The following is an 8,324-nucleotide window of genomic DNA, read 5'->3' on the forward strand; positions in this document are numbered from 1 at the left end:
TTGAGACTTATAGCTCACAACTTTTCATATTTTGATATCAATCTATCATGAAATTATCCATGCTAATATTTAAAACAAATTTTAAATATCCCACATATATTTGCTTTTTCATGAAATTTAAGTCTCAATGGAAAGTAGATATAAGCTGATTAGGGGATTTTGCTCCCACCAATCGGAATGCGCCACGTGGGCCAATCAGGTCCTGCCAAGTGTCCTTCAGTTGGAACTGCCAGGGCTTGCCATGTGGCACCCGCTTATTCGTCCACCTTGGACCTATTATGTCATGACACGTGGCATACTCCATGCCTAATGGAGAAACCGTCCACCCAGGCCCAACTTCCGAGGAAAGCCCAATCAGCCCAAGGTTAACCTAAACCTAGGATTGGCACGCTTCTCAAAGACTATAAATACTTAATTAATCCTCATTAAAGGGGATTAAGCAAAAACACTCTCACCTAGAGAGACCCAATCACTTTAATTTCCGCATTAATTACTCCTCAAACAAGTACTAACTTGATCGTTGGAGGCGGAGCTCCCACCACAAGGAGTCTCCGTTTGTTTTGCAGGTACAGGCGTCCAGTTCCAGTCTCGGAATTGTAACTCTCCCGCAGGACATCAGAAAACCCCGAAACATTTGGCGCCGTCTGTGGGGAGAGTACTTCTGAGATGGCATCCAAGTCTGTACCGACTCCTGAAGAGAGGCGTCCCCTAGACGACCCTCAAGTTCAGTCGGACCACGATACTGAGAATGAATTTGAAGTTGAAGCTCACACAGCTTCAGACGGGACCCTAAGGGCCCGACGTACCCGTCATACCGAAAGGAGGGAACGGGAACATCTTCATACAGGAAGCGAGCCAGCAGGCGCACCGCCTGTTCGGCAACAGCCGACTGATGGGTCTGCTCCCATCACAAGGAGTGAACTCATGACCTTCATGAGGGACTTCAAGGGAGAAATTCAAGAGTTGATCAACAAGAAGCCGCCTGCTCTGGACAAGGAGCAGTCGGCTAAGAAACCCTCCATTTCACTGAAGAGGAAACAAGTTGTAGGGCGAGAGGCGACCCCTCATCCTAAATCTAGGAAGTGGGAGCCACCTGCCCTTGATTTCACAAAATACCGTTTTCCTACTCCAGGAAATAGGAAACCTGTTCGTCATATTCAGGCGGACGGGTCGAGGAAAACATACACCGACGCTCGGCTACTGCTAGAGCAGAAGAAGAGTAGCCGATTGTCAGAGTCGGCCTCTACTTCAAACTTCCAAGACAGTCTGCGAAATACCTCGATGAGGTATACTCAGTCGTATCATGAGAGTCAGTCAGGCGGCACCTCCCGTCAGTCCGGCTTTCATAGCGACCAGGCGGTACCAAACTTACCGTTTGTACCGCAACAACAGTATTTTTTACAGCCACCTCCGTTTGGTGGACATGCAGCAAAAAACGTCCAACCTATGGACTGGCAGCTACGGTTGCTTAGACTTGGCGAACAGCCGTCGGCCTTCTCCAAGAAAATTACTGAAGCCGCTCAGCCGGCCAAAGTGAAAAATGTATTAGTAGGCGCCTATGACGGCACTACTAACCCAGAAAACCATCTGATGGCATTCACCAACCTGATGTACCTTCAAGGGTTGGATGATCCCACTTGGTGCAAGTGTTTCCCAGCGACTCTCAAAGGAATCGCACAACAATGGTTCGGCAACCTGCCGACTGGTTGTGTAAATAGCTTCAGGACGCTTGCTTACTTATTCACCTCCAACTTCGCCATGAACATCCCTGCGAAGAAGACGACCCTTGACTTAGGAACAATTCAGCAGGGCGAGAAGGAGGGGCTTCGTTCTTACATCAGGCGGTTTAACCTGATGAGAATACAGATTCAAGGGTTACCGGATGAAGTAGCCTATACTGACTTTTTCAGAGGTCTCAAAGACGGGTCGACCTTCAAATTTGATTTGGTCCGCAAGAGGGTGGCGACTCTTCAAGAGGCCTTGATTGAAGCGGAAGCCTATATACAGGCGACTGATCTTTGTAGTACGGTAAAACAGTCAGACGGGAGAAGGTCCGACAAAAGAGAAGGACGACAGAAACAGTCGTCAAACAAAGACGAGAAGAGAAAAGAGGTATGGGCGGCTGATTCCTCTAAACAGCCGGCCCAGAAAAAGAAAAAAGAATTCAAACCATACTCCCCAAAGTATGTGTTTAACAAGGATAACCAATTTATCCTAAAGGAAATCAAGGGACGGATCTCAATTGAGAAGCCGGTCCCCATGAAGGGTTCTGCAAACAATCGGAACCAAGAAAAATTCTGTGATTATCATGAAGATGTTGGTCATCACACCAATGACTGCATCAGTCTCATGCGGTATCTGGACCGCCTGGCTGAGCAAGGTGATCTTGACACTTATGTCAAGAAATCTACGGGAAACTCTTCCTCAAAAAAGCAGTCGACCAAAAAGAATCAACAGGCCGACAGCTCCGATACAGATGATGCAGTCGTCTACACCATTGCAGGCGGCTTCTCAGGAGGCGGCCCCACTATTAGGGGCAACAAAGACAATATCAGACGGTTAGATGTAAATTCCGTTCACCAAGAACGGCCCTCCAAATATTCATTTCCTGAGATTGTCATCACCGAAGAAGATCTAGGAGGGGTAAGAGGGCCGCATGACGACCCTATCGTTATTGAATGTAAAGTGGCCAACTAGAGAGTTGGCCGAATCCTCATAGATACCGGAAGCTCCTCAGATCTCATCAGTAGCAAATGTCTGTCGAAACTAAAATATCAGACTGATTGCATACATCCGGCATCCCACCCTTTAGTAGGGTTTGGAGGCGGAGTCGTCCACCCAGTGGGACGAGTGGATTTACCCATCCGCCTGGGCGAAAAAGGGGAAGGACGACACATGGTAGTCCGGTTCCTGGTAGTAAAAGAACTCTCGGCCTACAACATGATTCTAGGACGACCAACCCTGAATAATTCCAAGGCTGTTATAATCCCATCTCTTATGTTGCTCAAGTTTGAGAGGGATAATGGAACAGTCGGGTCCCTAAGGAGAGATCAGAAGATGGCCCGAGAGTGCTATCTCTCGGATGTTAAGCCCACTGTTATGGCCACTGGGTCGAGTGGTGGAAAAATAGACCTTGACAATGTCAAGGAGAGTGCGCCTGTTCAAGAAGCAGGGGGCAAGAAGAGAAAGGCATCCCAGACAGGGGCCGCAAGAAAAGACAGAAAATAGCAATCATTGGCAGAGGAGCGGTCGGATGAATTCCGCCCTCAGCCGGCTGGTGAGCATACGGACCTGATCTTAGACGACTCGCGTCCTGACCGAACAGTCAAAGTTGGGACGACTGCTCTAAGAGTCCTAGGTGACGACTTTCACAAACTATTGAAAGAATACAAGGACATCTTTGCATTCGAAGTCCACGAAATGCCAGGCATTAGTCCTGACCTGGCGGTACATAAACTGGCTGTGGATCCGAAAAAGAAGCCGGTAAGGCAGAAGAAGCGGAACCATGGCGAAGAAAGAAGTCAGGCGGCAGCCGCCGAAGTTAAAAAATTACTTGATGCAGGGTTCATTCGGCAATGTTACTTCCCAGACTGGGTTGCAAATGTGGTGCTTGTTAAAAAGCCGAATGGCACCTGGCGAATGTGTGTAGACTACACAGACTTAAACAAGGCGTGCCCCAAAGACAGTTACCCTCTGCCTAAAATTGATAACCTGGTCGACTCAACAGCCGGCCATGCTTGATGAGCTTTATGGACGCCTACTCTGGTTTCCATCAAATTCCTTTATGGAAGAAAGATCAGGAGAAGACGGCCTTCGTCACTGATTAGGGGTTATACTGTTACACGGTCATGCCGTTTGGTCTTAAGAATGCCCCGGCCACTTTCCAGCGAATGATAAACACTGTGTTCTTTGATCAAATTGGGAGAAATGTCGAGGCATATATTGATGATATGATTGTCAAGTCAAAACTTCAGAAAGATCATCTGTCGGACCTCCGAGAAACTTTCGCCACACTCAGGCGGCACCATGTCATGCTCAATCCCAAGAAATGTGTCTTTGGAGTTGAGTCTGAGAAATTTCTCGGATTCCTTATCAATCAGAGAGGAATAGAGGCGAACCCTGAGAAGGTGCAGGCGGTCATTGACATGCAGTCGCCTCGTACCATCCGAGAGGTTCAGAAGTTAACAGGTTGTCTGGCGGCCTTGGGAAGATTTCTAAGCCGATCAGGCGACAAATGCCTATACTTTTTCCAGGCAATTAAGAAAAAGGCAAGGTTTGAATGGGGGCCGGATGCTGAGGCAGCCTTCCAGAAATTGAAAGTTCACTTGCATTCCTTGCCGAGGCTGGTCAGCCCTTTGCCCAAAGAAGTACTCTACATGTACCTGGCCGTCTCTGATCATGCGTTAAGCGCTGTTCTCCTTGCTGAAAGAGACGGCTGTCAGCTCCCGGTCTACTTTGTCAGTCATGTACTGAAAAATGCCGAGTTGAGGTATCCCTTAGTGGAGAAATTTGGTCTTGCACTCTTCATGGCTGTTAAAAAATTGAAGCCCTACTTTTTGGCACATGCAGTCGTCGTGTATACAGACCAACCTATCAACCGGCCACTGACCATCATGGAGTCGTCATGCCGAATGATCAAATGGGCCATAGAAATACAGAGCCTCGAAGTTACCTTCGAGCCTAGAAAAGCAGTGAAGGGGCAAGCCTTTGCTGACTTTATTGTTGAGATGACTCGTCCTCCTGACTCTCAAGTTCCAGACCAAGTCTGGAAGGTATATGTGGACGGAAGCTCTACTTCAAATGGTTGTGGAACAGGCGTCATATGTCAGTCACCAGAGGGCGACAGGTACGAGTATGCTCTACGCTTCAGTTTTCAGGCCTCAAACAATGAGGCAGAATATGAAGCTTTACTAGCCGGAATCCGCAAGAAAAATAGACGCCTGTTCCGATTCACAATTGATAGTGAGTCAGTACAATGGCGAATACGAAGCAACCCATCCGGCCATGATCAAGTATTTACAGGCGGTCCGACAAGAAGTCGGCTCCCTTGAGGATTTCCATCTGATCCAAGTGCCGAGATTAGAAAACAACCAGGCGGATGCACTTTCAAAATTAGCATCATCCGCCTCCTGTGATACTCCTCGAACTGTTTTTTGGGAAGTAATGGAGAAGAGAAGCATCGAGGAAGACCCTATTGGAATCCTAGACAGAAGCTCAACCTGGATGGATCCAATCAGGGCATATCTGACAAACAGGCGGCAGCATTGAAAAAACGAGCAACCAGTTTTGAAATAATAAAGGGAGAACTTCACAAAAGGGGGTACCTTCAACCCTTCTTAAAGTGTGTTACTCCAGAAAAGGGACGAGAGATACTAGACGATCTTCACTCTGGTTACTGTGCTTCCCATATAGGCGGTAGGACGCTTGCTCAACGGGCAAGGCGGCAGGGCTACTTCTGGCCTACTTTAGAAACAGATGCGATGGTGATGGTGAAAAAATGTGACAAGTGCCAAAGGTTTGGCAAGCTAATTCACCGTCCGGCTACTGACCTCACTACCATTCATAGCCCACTACCGTTTGCTAAGTGGGGCATGGATATTCTGGGTCCATATACGCCTGCTACAGGCGGAAGGAGGTACATACTTGTTGCCGTCGACTACTTCACTAAATGGGTAAAGGCGGAGGCTGTAAAGGGAATCAAGACGACGGATGTAATTTCATTCATTAGGAAAAATGTCATCACTCGGTTCGGGGTTCCCATGTCTATGGTTTTTGATAATGGTCCCCAATTTGAGACGCCTGTTCTCAAAAGCTGGTTGGGTGACCAAGGAATTGCACACTACTTTGCATCTGTCGGCCGTCCACAAGAAAACGGCCAGGTAGAAGCCTTTAATAAAATCATCTCAGACGGTCTCAAGAAAAAGATTGAACGTGCAGGCGGCCTTTGGGCGGATGAATTACCACATGTTCTTTGGGCCATTAGGACGACTGAAAAAGGGGCGACTGGAGAAACTCCATTCCTCCTAACTTATGGTGCGGAAGCTGTTCTTCCAATAGAACACTACGAGCCGACTCTTCGAGTAATGCTATATGACGAAGAGGCAAACAGGGAAGCCATGCGCCTGGCATTAGACTCACTTCCTGAAAGGAGGGGCAATGTTGTCTTGCGCCATGAAATTTACCGCCTGAGAATGACTAGATCATACAACAAAAAAGTACACAGGCGTCCACTCAAAGTGGGGGACTTTGTACTTAGAAAAATGGAAGCAGTTGGTAGGGCTAATGAGTCTGGCAAACTAACTCCCAACTGGGAAGGACCCTACCGAATCTGTGAAGAGGTTAGGGACGGTACCTACCGTCTGGGAACACCAGACGGACAACCGTTGCCTCGAACTTGGAATGTAGATAATCTTAAGAAATATTTCTTTTGAATGATGTAAATAGTCAAGGGCTACTTAATAAAAGTTTGCATACTTAATATTCAATTTTGTACTAAGAGGGGCACGCCTACTAACAAACAGTCGGCTACTCTCCATACTCAGTTTTTATTCTTACTTAAGAGGGGCATGCCGCCTATACATTTACAGTCGGCTACTCTCCATTGAGTATTTTACTCTATCTTAAGAGGGGCATGCCGCCTATACATTTACAGTCGGCTACTCTCCATTGAGTATTTTACTTTATCTTCAGAGGGGCATGCCGTCTGTACCTTTACAGTCGGCTACTCTCCATTGAGTATTTTACTCTATCTTCAGAGGGGCATGCCGTCTGTACCTTTACAGTCGGCTACTCTCCATTGAGTATTTTACTCTATCTTCAGAGGGGCACGCCGCCTGTACCTTTACAGTCGGCAACTCTCCATTGAGTATTTTACTCTATCTTCAGAGAGGCAGGCCGTCTGTACCTTTACATTCGGCTACTCTCCATTGAGTATTTTACTCTCTTCAGAGGGGCTACCGCCTGTACCTTTACAGTCGGCTACTCTCCATTGAGTATTTTACTCTATCACCATAGGGGCATGTCGTCTAGACATATAGTCGGCTACTCTCCATAGAAGATGGCCGACTGGTTCCAAAGCACACAGCCACCCCCCTTATACTTAGCTAAAAAGATTAGGGCCTGGCCGACCCTGTGCCTAAACAGGCGGCTACCCTCCTCTTACTTAGCACCTACGTTCACCAAGAACTAACCAAGGCCACAGGCCGAATGATCAGACCAGGCGCCAAGACAACTGATCCAATCTTCAATACTAATACGACATGTCCCAACATCATAGCAGGCGTCCGGCGGCATCCCTCCGGATGAAATTCGTCGCAGAGAGCAGCTCCCTTTTGGGTGGAACATTGCTCTATAAACTAATTACACGGCACCTATACGACTGTCCCCAAGGGCAACCACGTAGCCGTTTTTGAGACAAGGATAACTCTATCACTAACCAAACCAGTGGTAGCAGTTGACATCTGAGTCAGATGACCGCCTGTATTACTTGGGATAAATGCAGGGGGTACCTCTTGAGTTAATAGCCAACAAACATTGACGAATCAAAAGGTTCAGCCGGCCTCCGCCGCCTGGTACCTTTACTACTCAAGCAGGAGTGACAGCGACTGAGTAACTCCAGAGTTAACTCATAGTCACTCTCTCAAACTTAGTATGGAGCCTAATAGGTATGAGTCGTCCGCCTGTTTTTAGCAAACAGGGGCTCTCAACCACTACTCCTGCTAGGTTAACAACCTATGAGTTAAAAGCCAACAAACATTGGCGAATAAAGGGGAACAACCGATACCAACCGTTTGATACCTCTACTACTCAGTTACTTGGCGACTAGGTAACAATCATGTTTACTTGGTCAAACCACTTTCCTACTTGGTTAATTTTACAAATGACAGGACCGCCTGCCTAAAGGGGATCCAGTCTTTAAAATGGTTCGAATACCGATTGGATAAATGGCCGACTGATCGTCTAGCCTGGAAACAGACAACCAGTCGTCCAGGGGCATAGGCGGCGTGACTAACTATCCGTACCTGTCTGCAACTATCGGCCATGTAAAACAGTCGGTATAGTGTACAATTGGATATCAGAATATTCAATACTTAAACAAATTTGAAGCAAAACAAAAAAAAGTTCATTAAAAAGAAGCCGGTCATTAAAGACCGGCAAAATATTCAGAGCCCCGGCCCCCTGGCCGGGTAAATACAAAACAAACGGCACGCAGGCCGTGGAAAGAAGACATAAAGCTTAAGAAGGGGGCAGATCTTCAATATCAGCAGCTGCCGCCTGGTCAGCACTCTTCTTGCTGGACTCAGCTTCAGCTGCATCCTTCTTTG

Source organism: Chenopodium quinoa, unplaced genomic scaffold (assembly GCF_001683475.1).
Source record: "Chenopodium quinoa cultivar QQ74 unplaced genomic scaffold, ASM168347v1, whole genome shotgun sequence".
Classification (NCBI taxonomy): domain Eukaryota; kingdom Viridiplantae; phylum Streptophyta; class Magnoliopsida; order Caryophyllales; family Amaranthaceae; genus Chenopodium; species Chenopodium quinoa.